At 38.7% G+C, this 21,948-nt stretch overlaps 2 long non-coding RNA genes across 4 annotated transcripts; both read right to left on the minus strand.

Moving 5' to 3' along the window:
• Nucleotides 1-8,662: 8,662 nt before the first annotated feature.
• LOC123963843 lies at nucleotides 8,663-14,837 on the minus strand. Its single transcript, XR_006823270.1, has 3 exons — nucleotides 14,744-14,837; nucleotides 14,585-14,607; nucleotides 8,663-12,125 (listed from the first exon to the last, which is right to left on the minus strand). It is a non-coding gene; the product is annotated as an uncharacterized LOC123963843 (long non-coding RNA).
• Nucleotides 14,838-15,025: 188 nt separating this feature from the next.
• LOC123963841 lies at nucleotides 15,026-20,553 on the minus strand. Of its 3 annotated transcripts, none has more exons than XR_006823268.1 (3): nucleotides 20,464-20,553; nucleotides 19,064-19,294; nucleotides 15,026-18,477 (listed from the first exon to the last, which is right to left on the minus strand). It is a non-coding gene; the product is annotated as an uncharacterized LOC123963841 (long non-coding RNA). The 3 variants fall into 3 exon arrangements; XR_006823269.1 differs by lacking the exon at nucleotides 20,464-20,553 and having other exon boundaries at nucleotides 15,026-15,456; nucleotides 15,524-18,477; nucleotides 19,064-19,469; XR_006823267.1 differs by lacking the exon at nucleotides 20,464-20,553 and having other exon boundaries at nucleotides 15,026-15,182; nucleotides 15,398-18,477; nucleotides 19,064-19,469.
• Between the last annotated feature and the right edge of the window lie 1,395 nt (nucleotides 20,554-21,948).

Raw genomic sequence — 21,948 nt, forward strand, 5'->3', positions numbered from 1 at the left:
CTTGCGTGAACCCACTTTTAAAGAAACCTGGTTTAGATTCCTCCCTCCCACATAATTTTAGACCAATTTCAAAACTGCCTTTTATTGCAAAGATTCTACAAAGAATTGTGTCCAAACAGCTGCTCACTGTACTGGAAAATAACAAATTATTTGAAAAGTTTCAGTCTGGTTTTAGGAAGTACCACAGCACTGAGACTGCCCTGCTTAAAGTCACCAATGACCTTTTACAGTTTTTTCTGAATGCTTAAGCGCTAATCATGATTCTTGTAGCACAATTTCTAAAAACTATTAATACGTATAGCAAAACCACTCACTGAGTTTGCAAAACTAAAAGCACAAACACTGCTTTGCACTCAGTTTGCAATTTTGTAACACACACTTTGCAAAACTGTAGGCACAATTCACTGCACAACACTCTTTTTGCAGAACTTTAAACACAACTCACTGCTTACACTCAATTACCAAATTTCCAACACACTCCTAGCAAAATTATACACATGTATGGCTATCATTAACACTATTTTGCCAACTGTGTGAATTTGGAAGTGCATACTGTAGTGCTGTGCATGGGCCTGATGTGTTGCATTTGTTTTGTCTTGTCCAGAGAGTGATTGAACTAGAAGCAGATGCCATGGGACATGAGCTACTTTTTGTAGATGAGGCCGGTTTTAAACTCAGTAAAACCAGGAGACGTGGCAGGAACATTATTGGACACCGTGCCATCATCAATGTCCCAGGACAACGTGATGGTAACATAACCATGTGTGCAGCTATAAGCCAAAATGGTGTTGTTCACCATCATGCAACCATAGGCCCATACAACACTGCACACATTATTGCATTCCTGGACACCTTACATGACATGCTCACTGTTCAGAGACCAGAGCAGACCCGATATGTCATCATATGGGACAATGTTAGTTTCCATAGGGCTGCTTTGGTCCGCAACTGGTTTACAGACCACCCATTCTTCATGGCACTCAACCTCCCTCCATACTCTCCATTCTTAAATCCTATCGAGGAGTTCTTCTCTGCCTGGCACTGGAAAGTGTACGACCGTCATCCTCATCAACAGGTAGCCCTTTTACAGGCAAAGGAGGAGGCATGTGGAGATATTGACCAGGCATCATGTCAGGCCTGGATACGGCATTCAAGGAGATATTTTCCCCGGTGCCTTGGACTGGAGGATATCGCATGCGATGTGGACAAAATTTTGTGGCCGGACCCAGAAAGACGACATGATGTAGGCTGATTGTTTTTTTTTGTTTGTTTTTTTTTTGTGAAATTACTATTTTGTGTTCTGACTTTGTCTTGGTTTTGATGAGTGTGAATAAACACCAATACTTGAAGTTTGGATCCTTGTATGTTTACATGACACTATGACAAAAGTATGACCTCAAATTGACATCTGTACACAGAGAAAGCAAAAGCCAGATGTGTTTTGTATTCATACCATCAGTGTGTAGTTGGCACATTGTGTGCTTAGTAAATGATGGCTTGTGTTTACTGTTTGATACGAAAACACCATTTTTACGAAGGTGTGAAGAGTTAATCTAGCTGTGTTCGCTTTTGCAAGAGAACTACAATGTTTTGATAATTGGGTGGTTTTCTTATTTGTGTATAGAGTTTTGCAAAAATAGCCAATAGTTACAAAAAATGTGCTTAAGCAATCAGAAAAAAACTGTAATGTCTACTGATGAAGGCATGTGCTCAGTCCTGGTACTCCTGGACCATAAGCGCTGCTTTTGACACCATTGATCACAACATCATGTTAGACAGACTGAGGCACTGGGTGGGAGTCTCTGGTACTGCTCTAGAATGGTTTTCATCCTACCTGTCAAATAGGAAATTTTACGTGTCTGTAAACAACTATGTCTCTTCATTCTGTCCAGTTAAATATGGTGTGCCTCAGGGGTTGGTCTTAGGACCCATTTTGTTTTCCTTGTATCTGCTTCCCCATGAACATATTATCCATAAACATGGTATTTCTTTTTCATATTTATGCTGATGACACACAAATGTACTTGCCCATCAGATCCACAGAACCTGGAATGCTGAGTTCACTTAATAACTGCCTTTGTGAAGTTAAAAAATGGATGTGAAATAATTTCCAGCTGAACTCAGACTAAACAGAAATCCTGGTCATCGGGTCCCAGCAGATGGCAAAACAAATACTGCCATCTGCTGGTTCCCTAGTAAATCACATTAAGCCTGTGGCAAAGAACCTTGGTGTTTGGTTTGATAGTAATTTAAATTTCGAGCAGCACACCACAAAGCTTGTTCAATCATGTTTTTATCAACTTAAAAATATAGCAAAAATTCGATCTATGTTAACTCTTAAGGACACCAAGACCATTTTACATGCCTTCATCTCATCACGCCTGGATTATTGCAACAGCCTTTTCACCTGTTTAACCCAAAAATCTACTTATTGACTCCAGACTGTCCAGAACTCAGCTGCCAGGCTTTTAACCAGAACAAAGATATATGACCTCATCACCCCTATTTTAGCTTCACTACTCTGGCTCCCAGTATGTTTTAGAATTGACTTTAAAATTTTATTGATCACTTTTAAAGCTCTTCATGGCCTCTCGCCTTGTTATATTTCCGACCTTTTATTCCCATACACACCAGCACGTACCTTGAAATCCTCGGGCAGAGGTCTGCTGTGTGTTCCAGAGTCTCGACTGAAAACTAAAGGGGACAGAGCGTTTGCTGTCAGGGCCCCGAGGCTCTGGAACAGCCTGCCCGAGGAAATCAGGTCGGCTGAGTCAGTGAACTCTTTTAAGTCCCTTCTTAAAACATACTTTTATAGGAGAGCTTTTCCCGATCTTATTTGACTTTATTTTATCCCTTTTATTTTATTCTATTTTGCTTATTTTATATTTATCTTAAACGTGTATTTTAGTCTTTTCAATGTTTTCTTGCTTTTATTTTGTATTGTTTCTGTATTATTGTTTTTTGGGTATTATTGTCTTTAAACTTGTTAAAGCACTTTGTAACATGTTTTTGAAAAGTGCTCTACAAGTAAAGATTATTATTATATTATATTACAATAGCCTGCAAGTACCTCAAATGTGAATTAAAGAATATGTACTACATGTACTAGTTATTTTCACCCTATTTAAATCAATAAAGGTAGAATAAAGACAAGATATGATTAGATAAGCCTTTATTGATTCCCAGATGGGAAATTCTGTTGTTTTTTTCAGCAACAAAAGACCATAAATAAGTACAGATAAATAGTGAGAAGTAAAGTAAAAAAACAAAAAGGCAACTGATTGTATATGTGATGGCTCTTCACCTGTGCAGGTAGCCCTCCTGGATGTGAAAGAAACTGAAGGAAAGAATTTAATGGAAGCCCTTGCGAAAGTGTACGGACGGGAGAGAACTTTGTTTCACATCTGTGATGTTGAATCAGAGGAGCAGGTGAAAGGTAACACGAATGAGAAATAAGACAAGTGGGAGAGGTGCTGAAGAGCCTGGAAACGCTTGAAGCTAATCAGTCACACCAGGACTTTGCAGAGTGGTTTGTGATTGTTTTTGCAACCAAAGGTTCAAGTTAGCAGATGTTTAACAGGAAGTTTCCAAACTCAGGAACATTTTGTCTTGTTGAGTTTAAAGGAGTTAAGCCGATCAGATGGCATTTAATCGCAGGTCAACTTGAGAAAATATTTCATAAATCACAAGATTGCAACCTCTTTTGAAATGTTACACATGTACTTGGTGTACTTTTTTCACATATATATATGTCATCTGTAGCAAACCTAAATTTAGTTATGCATTTTAATACATTTTTGAGAATTGATACCCAATTATGAATTTTAATATTCATAAAATCAAATTTTATTCCTCGTTCCAGGGCACCACCGGAGTTGTTATAATCCTAGAGTCTCCAGACCTCTAGGTAGTTTTAATAATTACACAATTATTACTAGTGATCAGTTAGTTAATAATCGCTCAATTATCTTAAATCAATCAGTCAGTCTCATATCTAAAGGGTCAATTCTCTTGGCAGGGACGTAGAAATAGGCAACACACACAGTTCTTGATTATATTACAGTGAATTTATTCTCTAACTAATGTGATAAAAAGATACCTATAAGATTTATTGATAAGACAGGCTTACAGACATTAACTTGTAGGAAGGCAGGCAGACATGTACAGATAATCAGACAGGCAGGTTTTGGTTCAGGGTTTAAAACAAAGCCATGAGGTACATGGCAACTGTGACCAAAAGGCAATGATTAGGTGGAAAAGGGCTGGTTAAATATCTGCAGGTCTGTTGAGGAAAGTGGGAACAGCGGAACAGGTGGACGGGTCATGTCAGGTGACCAAGACTGGAGGGAAAGGGGTTACTCAGGAGAAGAGGGAGTGGCTGGAGTTAGGGGCAATGAGATGGCTGAGACGAGTGGAAAAGTCGGAGAGCCTCTGGTGGACAGAGAATGTCAATAGTGAGGTTTGGGGAAGTGGGACGGGGGTGAAGTATAAAGTCGCATAAAATGGAATTACTCAAGTGTTACGACCCCACCAAAGGTCCATACAAAGGTGGTCGTCAGAATCAAAGAGTTGAGGAGTTGTACCAAAAAAAAACAACAACACACATTTAGCCTATAAACCTAATAAACATGAAAGAAGGCAAAATTTAACTTAAACAAAATACCAGGGCCCTGTTTCAGAAAGCAGGTTTAACAAACTGACCTTATCCCTCAGCTCCGATTTGACTGAGCCTGAGATGTGAACTCTGAGATGTGAAACTCAAAGTTTTCGGTTTCAGAAAAGCTGATCCGAATAAGTTCACTCACCTCAGAGTATGTTGAGACTGATGGAAGTGCGTGCGTGGGAATGAAAAAACGCCATCAATGGATCTCCGATAATATGATTCACCATGGATAAATAAAGGTAGAGCCTCCATTTTAATCGAAATATGAATGCTTTCACAGGTTTGTAGGGTTGAACAGGTTGGAGGACTTAAACCCTTCGTAGTACAGGCCACTGGTGTGATTGATTAGCTTCAAGCGTTTCCAGGCACTTCAGCACCTACCCCACTTGTCTACTTTATGTCTCATGCATGTTATCTTTCATCTGCTCCTCTGATTCAACATCACCAAATGCTGAAAGTCATCACACCCCTAATCTGAACCCTTATGTCTTCACCATTTTACAACACAAAGTGACGCAATCACCAAACTTTTTAAATGTTGAACTTGTTGTTCTTCATGAGTGGTTAACAAATCAGAGACTAACTACAATGTAGAGCATTTTTCTTGCACAATAATTTAATGAATGACAGGCAGGCAGACTTTCCAAATAAAGTGTGACTTGTAAATATTTTAATATTATACTAACATTTTACTTTGTGTTTAATCAGTACTTCAAGGTGAACAAAAAGGGTGCCAGTACTACTTATATTGGGTTATTATTGATGGTGCATTAAAGTGTAAGCACTATTTCAAGCATGGATACATGTAAAAGTAAACTAACATAAGGGAAGGAAACATTTACAGGGAAAAGTGTGTGCCTTCATTTATGTTTTCACCGTTGGAAAGCCGCAGACCACAAATGCATACTATAATATAATTAACACATTAATATGTTAACTGAAATTATGTTGAAACAAAAGTAAACTACAGATCATCAGTGGCACACAATGGTAATAGACTTACCAGGCATGACTCAATGTGGTCCACAAATAAACACTTCATTGAAGTCCAAAAAGTCACAGGCAGCAGCATCAAAAATCACAGGGCGAAGTCGAGGTCAAAAACGGAGAGCTATGGTCAAACACTAGAAAGCAAACACTGGAATATCTCTAGGATGCTGACACAAGGGATCAAGACAAACTGGCAAAAAGTACTAATGCAGTAGGACAGGGGAGCCTACGAGGCACAGGTGGAGCACATTAGATGGGGACAGGTTATCACACAGGGCAGGAAGGCAGACAAAGACCTGAAAAGAGACAAGATGATAATTTCCAACAGAACAGGAAGTGGTCGCAGACAAGCCTGGACTCACTGTAGCACCCAACAACCTATGGAAAGCCTTCCAGAACTGAGAAATGAAGGCCCCAGTCTGACAATAAATCTTGGGGAAGTCCGTGCAACCTGGACACATGAGAAGGCATATCTGCTGTCTCTTTGGCGGATGATAACAGAGGCATGCTTTTTGTCTGTTTTATTCTTCCTTTGCATTTGCTACCCGATTTATTTCCTCATTGGTATTTAATTCTGTCTCCCCCTTTTCTATATCTGTTTCGCCTCTGGCCCACTAGCCCACTGCTAGTTATGACATGCCAGTGCACCAGCGCTGGGAGACGCCATAGGGAGGTGTTTATTATGTGACATTAAATTAAGCATATTGTTATTACAGCAAAGTGCTGTTAAGTGCCATACTGTTAAGTTAGCCAACGTTGGCTGTTGTTGCCCCTTATTTGTGGAAAGGTAGTTAACGTTAGCCCTGATAGGAAGTGTTCCCCTAGCGTGTATGCCTACAGCTGTGAAGGTGGACCATCAATTTTACCAAAGTAAATGAAAAATATAACGTTGGATTGTTTAATCTTTGTTTAATCTAGTATTACTGTTAACAAGGTTTTGCAAAGCAAGTAACATCTGGCTCATCTGTCAAAATAAATGGTTTTATTCTTCTGCAGGCTGATGTTGCGTGTTATTGAACTTCGTATTAGTTTTTGCACTGAATTGAGATTGTCAGTAGCACTTTATAATAACACTATAAAGCATAGTTAAGTATTGGTAAATATGGGGGTTAACCCTAACCCTTAAAAAAAACAGGCAGTTATGTGATAATTTTTTTAATCTTTCCAAATGATCTTATGAACCATTCACAACTCATATATAAATGGTTTGTCATTAAAATATTACTTCATTTATAAATAGTGAGCCAATTATGTATAAAGTATGAAAAGCATAATACAGAATACAACATAACTATGTTTATAAATGTCTTACTAATGTGTATTGACTAATGCTTTATAGTGTGTAGTTATTATAAAGTGCTACCAGAATGTCTAAACAAGATGACCATATCTTCTCCCTCATAAGGGAAACATTTATTTTGCGATTGTCTGACGATGTTATAATTAAGACAGAGTCGATCATTTGGTCATCCATGTTAGTGTTTGGAAGCTAGATCCAGACATGCTGTAAGTTAACCTTTTGAAAGTGAGGTGCTCTGACAAACAGCTATGCGATCTATGCTGTAAAATCAAGATCCTGGTAATCAGTTTAACACATTGCCCACCTCAATTACATCTTGCCTAATTGACTCGAAATGTACATTGAACTGAATGCAGCATTGTAGACAATATTTTTTCCTTGTAATTCACGTTTCCATTGCAATTAATAGCCTTTAGATATTGTTGAAAAATTGTTCTAAATTCCCCCTCTTTAAATTGTAAATTTATCATAATTATTTAATAACGCATTGCACAAAGCGCAAAGTGATTATAGTACTGTGTACAGTACCTTGTTAATGAAACAACAATACTAAAAGGATAGATTAAACAATCCACATGTTTCTGATTCTGAGTCTGATGTTATAATTTTCATTTACTTTGGTAAAATTGTTGGTCCACCTACATCACTGAATGCCAGCGCTGGGGGAACACATCCTATCAGGGGTAACTACCTTGCCACGACACCCATCATATCAACATGTTAACAAGCATTTATTTGTAAACATGGCAATATTTAATGACTAACTGAACCGGGCATTGGCTAGAACAAGCGCTAAATTTCTTGCTGTCGCTAAGTTATTACTATTGGCTGGCTATTCAGCTAGTTATATATACATATATAGTATATGTAAGTAGCCTATAGCATTTTTTCCCTGGCATCTGCTGGTTCCCTAGTAAATCACATTAAGCCAGTGGCAAAGAACCTTGGTGTTTGGTTTGATAGTAATTTAAATTTCGAGCAGCACACCACAAAGCTTGTTCAATCATGTTTTTATCAACTTAGAAATATAGCAAAAATTAGATCAATGTTAACTTAAGGACACCGAGACCATTTTACACGCCTTCATCTCATCACGCCTGGATTATTGCAACAGCCTTTTCACCTGTTTAACCCAAAAATCTATTGATCGACTCCAGACTGTCCAGAACTCAGCTGCCAGGCTTTTAACCAGAACAAAGAAATATGACCACATTACTCCTATTTTAGCTTCATTACTCCAGGCTCCCAGTATGTTTTAGAATTGACTTTAAAATTCTATTGATCACTTTTAAAGCTCTTCATGGTCTCTCGCCTTGTTACATTTCTGACCTTTTAGTCCCATACGCACCAGCACGTACCTTGAGATCCTCGGGCAGAGGTCTGCTGTCTGTTCCAGAGTCTCGACTGAAAACTAAAGGGGACAGAGCGTTTGCAGTCAGGGCCCCGAGGCTCTGGAACAGCCTGCCTGAGGAAATCAGGTCGGCTGAGTCAGTGAACTCTTTTAAGTCCCTTCTTAAAACATACTTTTATAGGAGAGCCTTTCCCGATCTTATTTGACTTTATTTATTCCCTTTTAATTTATTGTATTTTACTAATTTTATATTAATTTTTCATGCTCTCATCTTTTTTTTGTATTATTCTTTACACTTGTTAAAGCACTTTGTAACTTGTTTTTGAAAAGTGCTCTACAAATAAGGATTATTATGCAAGCAAAATAGCTCATGTTACCATATTAAACTTAACATCAACTTACTATTGACTTATTAAAAGAAACATTATAATCAAGTGACATTCAAATTAATGACTCATAACTAAAGTTTTGTGAAAATCTGAATTAAGGTTTAATTGATTTGCTTCAAATAGTTTGTTAGACATTTAACAGTTAGAACTTACTGTAAATGAGTGGATTTGAAGAAGCAGCAGCATCAAAAAATGGAGTTTAATTTATTAGTGCATTCCTTAAGTGGAATGGATTTGATTGACAACGCTCTAAAAAGTGAAAATCAACTTAAGACGTCTCTCCAACTGAGATATGGCCACTTGCTTTTTCAAATTCAAACAAAACTGACCGGTTCAGCAAGAAACAAAATACAAAATGAGCAGCACCCTTTAAGCCTAGCGTGTCTAACAAACTTAAACTGCAGGTGACATATCTGGTTGATATCAGTAATCCCCACTAAGATACTTGCCCTGCTTCCTTAACACAATTCACAAGGTAAGGTAACACACCGACACTAAGATCTTACACTTATCACTTGAACAAAAGCTCCTACAGCAGTTGACACGATTACCACAATAGAACACAATACAAAAGAGGTAAGTTAATCAAGGGCAAAATCACAACTGCGAAGTTCAACAGGTAGGCAGTGATTGAAACGGGGGATGATCTGGAAGGTGGTGGATGATTGGAGGAGGTTGCCAGACGCCTCAGGTCTCGCGCCAGCCAATCCTCGGCAAGGGATCGCACATCCTGCTTAACATGACACAGCTACACAACAAACACAGATAACGGTGGTGGCCGTAACAACTAAGAAAATATACTTTTGAGTATTTTATTGAAAATCTGCCAATATTTCGACCAATATCCACCCAAAATCTTATACAGCGACAACAGCAGCCTGGTAACATGATTCAGATCGTGGTCAATCAGAAGACAGTGGGTTTTGAGAGGGGAGGCCTTAAAGAGACAGGAGCATCTACAGCTTGTTTCAGACAGAGGCTGAAATGAAGGCCTACATGAAGGGACAGTATAGAAAATTTTTTTAACTTGAATCATGTAAATAAAGCCATGCAAAGCTGCCATACGGGGGTAACAGAACTACAATGCTGAAAAAGCAGTATAATAGGTCTCCTTTAAGAAGCATCGAAATCCCGGTTAGGTAGGCTATTAGTTTTTTTAACCCAAACATGAACTTGAAGGTGACGGCTTTTATGATCAATCTGTCATCAATGACAGGATAATCTCCGGACATTGTGGATTTATCCTAAGCACAGAATAAAATCTATAGGCTACACTGTCCTTTATAATACCGTGACTCTGTGGACTTAAGGCAACTGTCAGGTTGGAAACAGTTGCACCGAAACACTTACCATAAACTACATTACTGCAGAAGCCTAGGCAACACTAAACTGTATAAAACTGATTAATGGACTAATCTTTCATATTGTAGTCACACTGACTGAAACATCCATATGATAGTAGCCTAATCATGTTGGATATGACGTGAATGTTTCTGAGTGAGGATGACTGGTGCAGCTGAAACATGTGAGAAATACATTATAAGTTGCTCATTTTTAGAATTTCACTGTAACTAACTTGTGAGAAATTAGCATTGGTTTCTAGTCAAAGGCTGATTTACGATAAACGTCTGCTGGCATGTAGGTGAGAGTTTACCAATCAAGAGAGAGAAACATCTGATGCCACATACATTTGCATTTCCTTTCTTAGCTCAGGAAGAGTTTGAGCGTATGCTAATACTCTGCCATTTGTTTTCCTTCACCATTTGTTGGCTGTTTGCTTTGTACTTGTTCTGTACTTAAGGAGAGGAAATGCTGAGTTTGGGAGTGTAACCGTGCGTTCTCTCCGTGGCCACGTTACATAAAGGAATGATTCAGCACATCTATTTGACTCTGTATTCTTTGGGAAGGAATTATTTCCCCTGACAAACAAAAGAAATGTAGTTGAAAGTAAGTTTTTCCATTGTTATCTCCTGTTAGTCTGAATGTGATTTGACATAATTTCATTAAATAGGCTACGAAATGAGCAAGATTTTGTAAAATAGATGTCTAGATATAATAAAGGATATAAAATAGACCAGGGTGCAAACTACGGGGAAGCCAAGGGGAGCTTAGCCCCCCTTAAGACATCAGCTCCCCTAAAAGCATGATGGAAAGAGTTTAGTTTTGGGTTATGTTTGAGTTGTATTTTTTTCCCCCCCGTGTGTTTCTGGTTTTTGCCATTGTTTCATGTGTCTTTCCATTTGCCTCTGTTTATCTCGTTCCTTGTCCGTAGTTATTTATGTCTTGTCTCTTATCTTAGGTCTTCTTCCTGCATTTTAGTTCTTTGCCTCAGTTCTTAGTCCAGTGCCTTAGTGCTTAGTTCTGTGCTTTAGTTCATGTAAATGTTATTCCTGGTCTGTGCATTTCTGTGTTTCATTATTTGATCTTGTCTTGTTTAGGGTTTTGTAGCTTAGTTTATGTTCATCTGCAAGTCCTTAGTCCTATGTCTTCATGTTTTAGTGTAGTCCTGTCTCCTGTTTGGTCCGGTCTCAGTCCATTCCCTGATTTTGCAGTCTTTCCATATTTTGTGTTTTACTTTGGTAGATCTGTCCTGGTGTGTTCCCATGCAATTTAATTCCTGTTTTGTAAACTTTAAAAGTTTGTTAATTGTACTATGTAATTTAATAGCAACATTTTGTGATAACTTCTATACTTGTGTGATAACTTATTCTGTGCACTGCTTGATACAAACTGAACCCTATTTAAATCACTGACCAATCTTAATTGGCCTCAATCATTTATCAGGTTCCCTTAATTAATTTCTTTGAACTGAGGGAAGATTTACAACAGCACTTGATAATTTATCTATTAACACATTGTGTAAATGATAATTTCCTAATAAACAATACATTGAGAACATTGGATTGATTCAGCTGAATAACATTTATTTTCAAATGCCAAAAAAGTAATTAAACCAACATTAAATATTGGACAGATCTGAGCTGAACAATAAGCAAGTATGATATTGCTATTATTTTGGCTGATGATTCCAATATTATTGTAAATATTATCCAATTGTAATGTTTTGTTTGCTTGTGTTGTAGTTCAAATCTCTTATGTAATAACCTCACAATAACCAATAAAATAATAATGACTGTTCTCCATCCTCTCTTGTATTTGATATGTATTTTGAAACTAATTTTAAATTGTCCATACTGTGATTTTTTTAATGCAAGTTACACTATGGCAATAGCAATATGAATTTTATCTATTATTCAGCTTCAATTCTACAGTTGTCTGTCCCTAAATATAAAAATTTTATACACACAAGTATAAAACATTAGCTCAAATAAAAAAAAGGTGTGGTTTGAAACTGAACTGCTGAACTTAGGTTTTGCATATCTTGTAGTATTTGACAAAACAAAATCAAATGTTTGTGTTAATTCCTTGCACCTGAAAAGGAAGACATACTAACAATTTAGTGTCTCACAATATTTAACAAGTATCTGTTTAATTAAAGACTGAACCTAAATCAGTAAAGCCACCCGAACCTAAAGCAGTTCTAAAATATTTTAAATAGTGAGTTTCTGATCAAAACTTAAATTACACAAATTATGACATATTAGAACGCCAGACGTTTCAAATATAACGTTACAGTTAACAACCTTTGCTTGGTTCTTTTCTGACCACATTGTACTATCCACCTTTGTTTTTCTTCTTTTTAAATACAGAGAAATCAACTCAGCTGCAGTCACAAGGGGGCGCTATTGCCACCACTGTAAGAACACTCCATGGTACAAATTTGAACATGAAGATTGATTTTTAAAAAGTCTCACTTTTTTCCTCATAACAGTACAATGACCGCAAAGGTTACCAAGTGCTATCTCATAGCTGATGACTCTTCACTTCTAACCCAGTAGAGTTAGCAGTTTTGGTGAGAGGGTTTGTTTCCCACATTCTGGTTAAGTTTTCTGTACCAATTTATGTATGTTTGATTAAAGGGAATCACAAAATGCAAGTGGCTGGTTCAAAACATAAAACATGAGGAGACACAGCACTTTAAGAATTCTTAATACAACTCTATGGGGAAAGCCTGTTATCCTGCCCCTCCCACTAGAAAGCCAACTGTCTACTTTTAACATGCGAGGCTGGAAACATATTTCAGCCAATCATGTGGTTCTGCTGTCATAAGGGTCTACTATGCAGGTGCCTCTACTACCATGCATGAGTAGTAGAAGTATAACCGGTGGGGGAAAACGCTTTTTAAACCTTATTTTGGAGCAAAGTCTGTTTCTCCAGTTGATAAACTTCTCATTTAATATCATCCCTACTGATTCAGCACACATGCAAGCATGATTTAAGTCTTCCTTCCTCTTATTGTCTTTGTTTGGGGAAGTAACCTCTTTAAAATGTGACTGTGGCTCCTTTTCACCTCAATGATAAATTAATCAATTTTAATTCAGTTATAAACTCCTGGACTCCTGTGTTTCATCAGGTTTTCTGCTCATGTTCCTACACATTCAGAATCTCTCCCACATATCTGTGTTCTCTTACATGTCATTATTACGAGATGTCATCATTTAATCAGAATTCATAGTAAGTTGAGTCTACCTGCCTTCTGCTGTGCATTACATTATTGCTCCGGTGGTAAGTTAGTATCCTCTTCAGACCATCTGACGGACACAGAAACCCATTTGGGATTGTTTATTAAGATGAGACAAGCAGGTGGACAATTAAACTATGTGACAACAATTGTGATCAGCCAGAGATCTCACCACAAATTCACACACACATTGAATGCAGCTCACAGTCCAAAACAGAGCAAAGTTGCGCTTCAGTTTTTAGACGTAAATATTACAAAACTCTACTAGTTACGTTAACACTCACACTCTGCCTGCGACTCACAGCATAAGAGCGGATTCAGTTGATTAATATCACAAGGAGTCTACTTTGTCAGTTATACATGAGAATATTGACGTGTGGCGTAAGAGCGTGTAAAATGTCAATTGTGTGAGTTTCACGAGACAGCTTACCATCTGACAAGAAATCTCTTCACGTATTAATCTCATCACACCCCTACTAAATATCAGGAGTGTGACGGGATCTTGTACCATGTAAAAGTATGATGAGATTTCTTGTCTCACGAGACTCACACAAATGACATTTTTCACATGCTCTCAAGTCACAAATTTTCTCATGCAGTGAAATACAAATGTATAACTTATAAGATAGACTTGCAGAGCAAATCAACTCCGCCCAGCTGATGCAACACCAGTGAAGTGAGTCCAGACAGTTGTGACGAGTGGTAACGTAGATGATAGAGTTTTGCAACATAAACATCTAAAAACTAAAGTGCAACATTGCTCTGTTTGGGACTGAGTTTATGAGCTGCTGAAGTTCAGGTGTATGTGGATTTGTGGTGAGATTTCTGTCTGATCAGAAGTGTTTCAGTTACTTTGGTTTCACATGCAACATGTGATCCCAAACCACATTGGTCAAACAGTCTGAAGGGGATAATGTTAATACCAGCGGATCAATAACGTAATGCACAGCAGAGTAAAGGGCAGGTAGACTTCTCACTAAATGATGACGTTAGTCTTTTAATATTATGACTTTATTCTGGACATGTCTGAAAACACAGACATGTGGGAGAGATTCTGTATGTGCAGAAAGTTTCGAACGTGAGCAGAAATCCTAACACATGAGCTATTCAAGTCCAGGAGTTTATAACTAAATTAAAATTAATTCATTTATTATAGAAGTGAAAAGGTGTCACATGCACATGTAGAGAAGTTACTTCCCCAAACAAAGACAAACAAGAGGGAAGACTAAATCATCTAGAGATTTGAAATTAATGACTATAAAAGGTTCAAGTCGCAAGTTTAAACTTTAATTACAGGGTGTTTACATACCTAGCGGATGAACTGTGGAGGAACTGGAGCATAAAACATTTGTCACTGTACAAAACTCTTACAGACCTCACTGTATATTGTACAGACAGTAACATCTGTGTTTCACATCTGATTTTTCAAAAAAAATACAAAACAGTTTTTTTGGGTGCAAGTACTTACAAAGCATGTCTTGTAGAATTCACTAGAGTCATCGTCGACAACAATGGGAATGCCTTTGAGGACAACAGAGCGCAGTATAGTCACGTCTGGTGTCTAATGATACAGAGACAGAAAAGATAAGAGGCAAATTTACAAGGCACAAGCGCAATTCACAGGGAGTGGAATAAGTTGGGTCTGTATCAGCAGCGGGGCTTTTTGGACAGGGCCTTTGAAGTGGCACCTTGTCATCAATGTATATGACAATAAATATTACTCAAAAGTTGCTAAATGAAATAACTTGCCACCAAGTTGATGTGCTGCATTAGCTCTGTCAGTTTCTGTCCAACAGCTCTTTTTTTGACTTGAAGAGTTCAATGAAACGTGGGGTGTGCTGGTCAAGAGCTTCAAAGAAGTCTCTCTCAAGATCCTTACAGGCAATTCTATTAAACTCAGCAAATACCTGAAATAGTACAGTTGTGGGAGGAGAAATGGAGAACAGCACATTAAGTAGACTATGATTCGATTCATAACTGTTGTGCAAACAAGCAACCATTATAGCTAACAGGATAGAAAGACAAGGAACACTCCGAGCACGCTAAAATATAATACTATTTTCAAACAAATCAGACATGGTAAACCTTTCAGGCACTAATTAGGACATAAATAGAAGCTTACCTGTCTCTCCATGAAAAGTGCTGGCCATCGTTCTGTACAGCAGGCTCCTTTTTGACGATCTCTCGTCTTCGTAGTGGGAATGTTTCGGCTGTTTGGTCGTTTTTTCTTCATTTCCTCCATGAGAACCTTTCTGCCATTTTTGAGGCTTGCTTCATCATGTCCGTCAGGTAAATTAGGCAGATAATTTGCTTCACCTCTTTTTGGCCGTTTGATGTTCCCGCTCATGATTCTCCCCCTGGGTTGACTTTACTTCTTTTACCCCCATTGATTGCTACATCCTCACATCCAGCTTTCCGAAACTTTGTACAATAGTTGGCCATCTTAAATTTAAGGCTGTTTTTCCAGCCATACATCTTCAGGATAAGCCTTGAAACTGTACATTGTCATATCTCGCGTTGGAGTCATACATGTTCCATCTTTCAAAAACGCAAGATCTCCCTGTCTGAGTCTGTACTGAACATCAACTGCGAAACTGGGTATGTCAAAGAACTCTGGCCATTGTTGTCTTCGCATTGGTGAGGTTCCAGCAGTTGACTGTACCTCAGTGTCTGCTATGCTGCACTCAGTGTCTGATGTTGTGGTGGGTGATGACAGGGCTGTTAATTCGAGAGTAACAGGGATGATTTTCAGGGTCTCTCTTTCAGGTAAGTCTGTTATTTCAGTTAAATTGCAGAGGGCATTATTGAAGTCTTGATCTTCATATTGCATCATATCAAGTCATACTGCAGCAACAGTTTCTCCTTCAGTTGACTTTTTAAAATCTTCAATGGAATCTGGTCTCTCATTTAAAGTGAACTTTCTTATATCATCTTCATCGATGACAACTCTCAGCAATATCCTTTGGTCCATTTTTATGACTCATTCTGAGAAAAGGGAGCTAGCCGTGTAAGATTACAACATCAGTGTTCACATCACTCAGCATAATATATACTGTTTAAGTGTAACAAGCTGCTGTTTGCCTCTAACTCTGTAAAGTGACAGGGGGGAAAACATCATTCACTTCAGCCAACTGGGTGACGTAAAGGTGGACAAGTGGCTGCTACTGAGCTCATATGCTCTAAGATGCTCATCATACCATGAGGTCATAAGTCTGCAGACAAATAGTATGTCGGTATTGATCACCACAATCTTTGCTATTTGTCTGAAATCTGGGAGCCCAGAGCAAGATCCAAGTGAAATGACCATATCAGCACTGTACTTAATGCCATCTATGCAGATGGAAGATGCTACAAGGACTGTGTTCTGCTGGGCATTCCTGTGATACAGACAGTTCTGCACATTTTCAGGAAATGAAGCAACCATCACAGACTTTAATTTATTAATTTCAACAGGCTTGAAAAAGGAGGTAGTAGCTAAATGGAAGGCTATCATTTTCTGGTGTCTGAGAGCTACGGTAAGAGGTATGTTCTTGAAATTCTGAGCATGACGCACAACTTTTGAAAAACTTGTGTTTTCCTTCTAAACGCATTGTCCACACATCAGATAATGGACCAAAAGTTTGAATTAACTGAGGGTAGTGCTCAATGACGTGGTGCTTTGGCCGTAGTTTTTCCATTCTGGAAAGCTTTCTGAAATGAATCTGTTCTGTGATCTTGCAATCAAGAAAGTACATAGACTCCTCTGTAAAGCTTGCGGACACTGACAATTCCACTACATCTTTTAAGTTCATTAAAACCTCCCAAGTTTCATCCCCTTCAGTAATATGATGACCAATTAGTAGTGGCAGAAGTGTCTAATTTTCATGAGCATTTCCTCCAATCGATCCCTTGGAGGGAAAGTCCTTTCTGATGAGCTGGGGTTTGGTTTGTTCGTTCTGTTCGTTCAGGGTTTCAAGTGAGAAGTATCCCTTTGATATCAGTGCCTTCAAGCACAAGGCCAGTTCAGCTGACAACATGAAAATGTTGTCAGTTTTTACTGAATGGGCAGCTTCCTTTTACACCATATTGTTGAGCCATGGTAGAATCCTGCAATATGTCTTGCACATGTCTGTCATGATTTTCTTTTGTTCTTGGTTGGAATGAGCCTGTCCTCACTTCCTTGTGTTGTATTTCCCCCCCTTGGCCATACAGAATCTACACATCTGGTAACTGAAGCTTTCAACGAACCCTCCCAAAGAATGGGCAGCTAAATTGTCTGCTGCGACAAATACAGTGCCTTTTATGCTCGCTCCTAACTGTTCAACATGTACACCATGTTGCTCAAGTGAAACAAGGTCCTGAATAAGAGGGTGAAGAATTTCACCATAACCATGGTCTTTGATGCTGTTGACCTTGCAAAGCAGAGTAAGCTGAATGGAACGAAAAGAGGAGCGATATTTAGGATGCAGATTGCCAAGTACCCAGTAGATGGCACATAGCTTGCGTTTCTTTCTTGAGGTTCCCAAGGGGTTAGCCACCTCAAAGTCATCCATGTACAATCAGAGACCAAGAGTTGTCTTTAAAGTGAGAACCATCCCTGTAAGATTTGTATCCCTGTGACATTTCTCAGGTGACATGGCCTTATCCAAAATATCTCCATTGCTTAGCAATGTCTGCAGCATTTTTAGGATGGGAACATACACAACTGTCTGCTTGTCATTTTTAAAGGACAAACTCATTAGGCATTACCACAGAATTATTTTGCAATGTATGATGTTCGCTAGCAAGCAGTTGACAATGATCCCCAAGTTGAAGTGTATTTCAGGAAAACATTGTCAGTAACTACTCTAGCGATCTCACTCACTAAAGAGTCATCAACATCTTGACTATGTTTTGAATCAGTTTCAAATGTCTTCGCAAATGGGTGAAAAAGTCACCTTCAGAGCAAGGCTCCACAAAGTCGCACAGCTGACAGTGGAATGCAGTTTCACTAACTTTGCCTAGATTCTTTTGAATGTGCCATGTTGATAGGTGTACCTTGAGAGCATTGAAAGATTTAAACATTCACAGGCATTCCTTGTGAAGGCATGGGAGTGGTGATATCAGAGCGGGTCATCCATGTTTTAAGCATTGATGCTTAAGTAAGTAGCCTCCCTTTTTAGCACAAAATGTTCAGTACTTACAGGTCCACTGCATTGGAAGTTGTTGTTCTGCTTGGTAAATCTGAAAAGAAAGAAAAAATAATTTTTGGTCTATCACCATGAAAAACAACATAAAAACATTTGGTATACCACACTTTCCTAACTACAGAGTTGTGATTATCCATTTCATACGGTCTTTAAACACCACAACATTTGTGTTTTTAAATATGTGAAAGTAATTAGACCTCTGCTCATTTCTGTGAGAAGATGACTTAACTAAAAAGTGCACTGAACTGCACCAGTTGTAGCAATGTAAGCATATAACTTTTACTCCAGCTCAATAAATACAAATGCTGAGAGATAATTTATTCAATGTGTAGAGGTTACGTTCCTCCGGATGGAAAGTCCAGGGGGAGGAGGAGCAACAATATTTGAAATAAAAACTGGGGCAAAAGAGGACAGGAAGTCAGGGTTATGTGCAAACTAAAGTGTATTTATTCAATAAAGGAAAACCAACTCAAAACTACTCTCTCAAAAGGAGACAGCAAGCCAACAAGGTAAGGCAACAATAAACACCAGCTAAGTAACTGAGGGAGCAAGATTCAAAACTAAACGAACCACTGAAAAGTCCTCTCTCCACTGAGGAGGTGACACTGTTCTGGACTCACAGAAGCTCTACGCTGGTGTTCAACCCACTGGTTGAATGGGCTGCCTCAGTCAGCTTGCAGTGGTCTGCTCACGGGTGTTGGTCTGCAGTGTGGTCACAACAGGTAGAAAGGGAAACAGACCAAGTGCTGTGAAAAAACCAAGCCTTCTTATCCTCCAGGCACTGAGTGGTGATCAGGCACACCTGCTGCCACTCACTCATGCAGCCAAGCATAGGGGGGGAGGGCCACTACCTGAGAGGGAGAAGGAACACACAACCCAACCCAAACACACGACCCATAGGGTTGTAACAGTAGACATTAGGTGGAAATACCTTTAACAGCTGGAATTATGGAATGTGTGGACTGGTAACCATCTGTTTGAGCCTGAATGGGGACAATTAAAATGAACAAAACAATTTAAAGCAGACCTATTATACTGCTTTTCCAGTCCTATATTGTAGTTCTGTGACTCCTGTATGGCAGCTTTGCATGATTCAAAGTTCAAAAAAAAATTTTTTTTTCTTACACTGATTCCTCATGTAAGCCTTCATTTCAGCCTCTGAACAAGCTTGCTCCTGTCACTTTAAGAACTAAACTATTTCCACTAGGGTGACCAGACTTCCCGAACATTTCGGGCCATCCAGAATTATGAGTAGCTGTCCCGACTCCTGTCCTGTTTGTCCCAAAAATTAGACTAAACATGAGTTTTGATTAAAGCCTAATTAAAACATTAAATAGGCTACTGATCGTTGTGTGGTTCTTAGGCTACAGCAGGGACTACAGAGAATGGTAGACATTGTGTCAACAGTGCTGTTATAGCCACAAAGTAATGTGCTCTTTTCCCCTTTTTGTTTTTTGATGTAGATAGTGGAATTACAGTCGCGAAGACGAGGGAGTGTACAAGCAGCCACGAAGGAGAGATCTGACACTCACGTTGCGCAGACAGATGTGACAGGCACCACACTGATAAAATTACTTAAATTAAATAAATTGTATACCAGATCATCATGATTTACCCACTGCTACATTCCCACAGTCGATTTTTAGATTTTAGAGTTTTGTTTTTCACGTCTTAGTGCTTTACTCTTCATAGACACTGAACCATCGACTGTATTGAGCAGTGAACACAGAAACAAAAACAGCTCGGTAATATGCCAAGAATTACATGTAACGTTACCTCCAAAAATGGCTTTTAAACACTATAATATCCTTTTTGGGGTACATCAATGACGTATGTCTTTTATGAACGTTTAGAGTCGTTAATAATGTATTACACTTAGAAGTAGCATAGCCTACCTTATTATTCAACAAAAATAGGCTATGTGGTGATAACCGCGTTTGATCAATGAGCACAGCAAAGTGTCTGAAAAAGACCGTAAGAGGTGGATGTATAATTCGGCAGAACAGATGTTGTAGGCTACCTGCCAAGATTTGCGTCCACCTCTTTCTCAGGATGAATTACTGTTACCACCCGCGAGGTGCTTGCAATTCTCGGCAAAGCAGGCAGAATTCTGCAAAACACCGGGAAGTATGTACGTTAATCTAGAATGAACACAAAATTACGTGCTTTGTCGGCTACAACACAGCTATCTAGCTAGCCCACCACGGAACACAGACTTGCAATTCTCACCTTCTCCACCATGTGGAAAATCAATGTGCTAGCTTAATGGCTAACGTTAGCTAACTTGGTAAGAAGCTAATTACTGACCAACACAAAGTAGCGGTCATCATGTTTTAAAGTAAACATTATAACAATAATAATTGCCTACTAACAATTTCTAGTTCATTGTTTGAACCACAGAAATAGAATCCCATACCATTCAATTTTTAAAATAAAGCTAAAGTTAACTTAGCTAACTTTATCCTTAACTAGCATGCACATAAACCTTGCCTGAATTACAACAAGGCAGAAAAACGGTTTGGGCATTAGGTGAAAATATTTACTCACCAAATCAGTATCCCAAGCACAAGAATCAAGGTAATGCCGAAAGCAATGACCACTGCAGTTGAAGCCATATCCACCTGCACATGGGCTAGGTCATGCACGGCCATATTCCACAAAGTAACGTAGAGCGCCAAGTAGATGAGGATGTGATGTGCGCATATCCAAATGTTGAAAAAAAAGTTGATAAAATTCGCCATGTCCAATAATTAATTTTTTCTAAATTAATACAGCTCAATCACATCAAGTAGGCCAGATTTTACAACCCCAAATTACAAGTAATTTATTTAAAATGAGTGTTAACAGGTTGATTAAAACTGAGTTAGGTCCACTAATAATTTGTTATTAAATCCCATGTTACTATTTACAGTGCAGAATTGATAACCACCATGCCTGATCGAAGGAAGGAAGCAGGTAAATACAGAAATGATTACCTAACTCCTATCTTATCTCTATTTGGTGGAATTGGTGTTGACTCTCTCCATGTTACAACCATACCCGGTCTCCCCTACACATAAAAGAAGAGCCCGTAAAATACATAATAGAGATATGAACTACAATAAGAACACTGTGATGGTAATTAGGCAACAAATTTAGGCCTACTCAATGCGATGCCAACAAGCCGCCCTGGCTTTGTCGTCTGCCACGATATTAGATTTAGCCGTAATTTCCTGACACTGCCAACGTGCATTCCTCTGGAGAAATACGGAGCATGCGCCATTGCGAAAAAGCCTGCACGACCGAACACACCCCTTTTATGCGAACGTGGACCAATTCCAATTAAGTTAACACCGGGTTATTACGGACTCAACTAGCCAACATCTTATCCACCTTCGTAGTACCGTTTAACTCCAGTGTAGGCGGTCAGAGTTTGTCAACCCTGAGTTTGCCTGATAACCCCGAGTTAACTCTGAGTTGGTTGAACTCCTTTGAACGCCTTACTGCATTATATTACACTAAATTG

This window comes from Micropterus dolomieu, linkage group LG23, assembly GCF_021292245.1.
Source record: "Micropterus dolomieu isolate WLL.071019.BEF.003 ecotype Adirondacks linkage group LG23, ASM2129224v1, whole genome shotgun sequence".
NCBI classification, from domain to species: domain Eukaryota; kingdom Metazoa; phylum Chordata; class Actinopteri; order Centrarchiformes; family Centrarchidae; genus Micropterus; species Micropterus dolomieu.